Here is a 3499-nt window from a genome sequence, read left to right as displayed (position 1 = left end):
CCCCGGGGCAGCCCGGCTATAAGGGGAGGGCGCGGAGGCGGAGACCCGGCCACGTAGGGAGCCCGCTGGCTGGGGAAACTCCGGCTGCGCCTCCCCTCCCCAAATGGGCTCGAGCCAAAGGGAAGCGAGAAATCCCCTCCGACGGGGGAGGAGAAGTCCCCGCCGACGGCTGGCCCCGGCGGTGGGGGCTTCTGCCCCTGCCGGGGAGCTGAGCCCCCGCGCCGTGCCCTGACGGAGCGGTGGATGGGGCACGGCGGCACCCAGGCCTCGCTGCCGCGGGGCGGGTCGTATGTGTGATGTGTCCCATTGCAGGCTTGGAAAGGCACCGTTAGGGATGGGGCAGGTGCCCCCAAAAGCTCTGCTCCCCGAGCGGGGTGCTGCCACGGGCGGGCTGGCAGGGGTGAGGTGCGTGCCCGAAAGCACGGCCGGCCGTCTCGGGGTGCTGCGTTGTGCCCAAGGCGAAGCGCCTTCCCCAGAGCAGGGCTCGATCCCAGGAGCCACTGATTTCATCAAGCACCTTCAGTACAGCGGGTTGAGTCCCTGCCTCGGGACGGGGAGACACAGGCTCCCTTCCTCACCCCAAAGCCTCTGAACCTGTATCTTCCACTTGCAGAAGGGACATTTGTCTTCCTGATTTCTGTCCCTGATTTCCTAGGCACCTGCATCCCTGGCCGTGGAGGTGTGGTGAGCCCCTTACACTGGGGAAGCGTCCGCGCTGCCACGGCAGGGGAAGGCTGGAGGACAGCCAGGGGATGCCGGGGTGACAGCAACGGGTGTGGGGGGCCTTGCAGAGGGTCTGTGAAGGCTGCCAGGGCTGTGCTGTCCCTCGCTTAGATAGCCTCAACATGGAGCATCATCTGCACCCATCTGGGTGAGATTTGGGCTGAAGCAGCTGCCCTGGAGGCAGAAAATCAAAATATTGTGGTCCTGCAGAGCATACCTCCTCTCTCCTTTCCTGGGAAGCTGCTGTGGGGCAGAGAGAGGGGCAAGCAGCAGGTCCCAGTGCCTGGTTACTGTGGCTGGGATGATTTCTGTTTTATATGTGATAGCTGTGGTCTAAAGCAAAATGCAAAAATATGGTCCAGAGACTTAAAGCTGAGTGTGAACCATGAGCTTTCATGGTGCTGCTGATGCCCATCCTCAGCGCCTCTGTGGCTGCACAACTTTCAGGGGGGCTATGCAGGCCCAGCATGGGGGCATCCCCCTGCAGCAGACGTGATCTGGGGCCAACGTTTCTGCTGGAAGGAGGCACCTGGCTGAGCGGGCACGGTGCTGGAGAGCAGATGCTTCTCCCAGTTTGTGCCTTTCGGCAGGCATCCTGCCTGCCGGGGCTGCTGCTTTCGTCTCTGGGACTCTCCTCTCCAAAAGATCATGGTAGCAGGGAACACCCCCCCACCACCCCCCCAGCAATGTCTGCCAAAACAGGAAGCAGAAGCGGAGGGGCCACCCTAATGGGCAAGCCCGTGATCTCTGGTCTCTGGAAAACACTGATTGACCTCAGGCCAGCCTGTGGCTGAGCTGGGCGGAGGGTCCCCCTCCGGGACCGCCTCGGGGTTGGGTCCCCTTGCTGCCTGACAACTGGTAGCCAGGAACAGCCATCGTCATGGGACAGAAATGCTGGATGCCACATCAGTCTGAAAATCATTGGAAACAGGAAAGGGTGTGAGATTTGGCCCTGAAGTGCAGTAACTTTCGCTGTGCTCCATTGCCTCCTCCAACAGCAATGTGAAGGGGAGAGGAAAGGTTTGCCATCTGCAGTTACAGACGGTTTTGGGGCAGCATGGTGCAGCTGGAGGCGAGCTTGACACTGCATCCAATGACCCTTTTGTGCAGAAGGCAAAGGGACATGGTTCCTGGGAGGCACTGGGGAGGCTGGTGTGGCCTGGGAGTTACATACACAGGTAGCTCTGGGCATGGCCGGGCAGGCAGCGTTCGTGGCTGGCTGAAAGCAGACGATGCTGTTCTGGATGCAAGGAGGGCCCGGGGCTGGTTCGCTTCTCCCGTCCTCTCCTCAGGTACGTGATCTCTGCAGGACGCAGGGGTGTCTGTCCCCAGGTGTGCTGTGAATCTGCAGCGGGAAGTGGCTCAGTGACACGTGTCTCAGACCCAGTGAAACCTCTCTTTAAATATTCAGGGGGTCTTTGCATTTGGCTCAGCAGTAGTGCTACTGTTTTATGACACTGACGCCTCATCCCCAGCTTAACACAGGAGACCCTGGCTGTGGGAGACTCCTGCAGCAAGTGATGTGGGAAAGCCCAAGGGATTCTGATGCTCAGCTGGTGTTAGCAAACGTAGCTGCAAATCTGCAGGCATCCTTGGTTGTTTTCTTGGATAACTGTCTGTACAGAATGATTTATGTGGGATCCAAAGCAGATTCATGTAGTGTGATCTGTTGCTGGGCCTTATCTTTAGCTACTGTAAGTTAACTTCAGTGGGGTCAGGGCAATCCTGCCAGCAGACAGGGCAACAAGAAGCATCTTGTAACTGGGTCTTAAATTAAAAACCTAGAGCTTAGGTGTCATCCTTCTAGTGACCTTATTTACCCCAAACAAACCTATCACTGCTCTTTGACCTCCTGCTGGTAGACCAGCACACCATTGCTTGGCTATGTAGTCTGATTACTGAGACAGGCATCTTGTATTTACTTACATAATATTGGGTAGTGGCTAACCAAGTTATACCAGGCTGCACATCTTCTAGTGCTGCATGGGAATTCTTCCGTGCTCTGTAACTACTTAGAATGTATTGCATAGAGCTACACTGATATTCTGCGTTTATAGTTTATGCTATCTAAGAAGCTATCTTAAGTCTGTGATTTTGAGAAATCTGGGGTTTTACACTTAACTTCCATAATATACATGATATATTTCTCAGCTGCAACCTACACTTAAAAGCAAGATGTACTTCAGAGATTTGTTACTTAATTTTGCAGATGCTTCCTTAAATTTGATCAGCAAACTTACATGGGATCGTTTACCTCTTTTATACTGAGCATTGAAGACTTTCTCACTAGCAGTCCTAATATCCAAATTTAGCTGAGCACGAGCCTATAAAAGGGACGTGTCTCTACTAAAAAAAAGTTGTGAATCCTTTGCACTAGACAATGAAAGATTTGTCTTGCCTGTAAAAATGAAGAGACTATAAACAAGAGGTGTTGATAAGGAGATTATTTTTGAAGTAAAGTTTTAATTTCTTCTTTCAGCTTGCCGAAGAGCTGTTATCCTTCACTGCCAGCTAAAGGCGTGTCAAGAAGCAGATTGTTACAAGGGTAGAGGTTTTCTTCCTGGAATCCATTAATTCAATATGCTTATTCATTGAATGGTATTTGAGATTTTTGTTCAAGCTTGTTTTACTCACCTTTGTTACCAGACAGGGGAACTATTAGTTTTCCTGTGAGATTTTCCATGAGTTTAACTCATTTGTCCTAAGTAATTCCAGCTGTGCATGTTTCAGTGCTAGAAAAGCAGCAGGTCTGGGTGCAGGTGACTGGTAGCAGCCC

The sequence above is a fragment of the Haliaeetus leucocephalus genome, unplaced genomic scaffold (genome assembly GCF_000737465.1).
Source record: "Haliaeetus leucocephalus isolate CR32 unplaced genomic scaffold, Haliaeetus_leucocephalus-4.0 Scaffold191, whole genome shotgun sequence".
Classification (NCBI taxonomy): domain Eukaryota; kingdom Metazoa; phylum Chordata; class Aves; order Accipitriformes; family Accipitridae; genus Haliaeetus; species Haliaeetus leucocephalus.
This window is presented reverse-complemented; position numbering follows the sequence as displayed.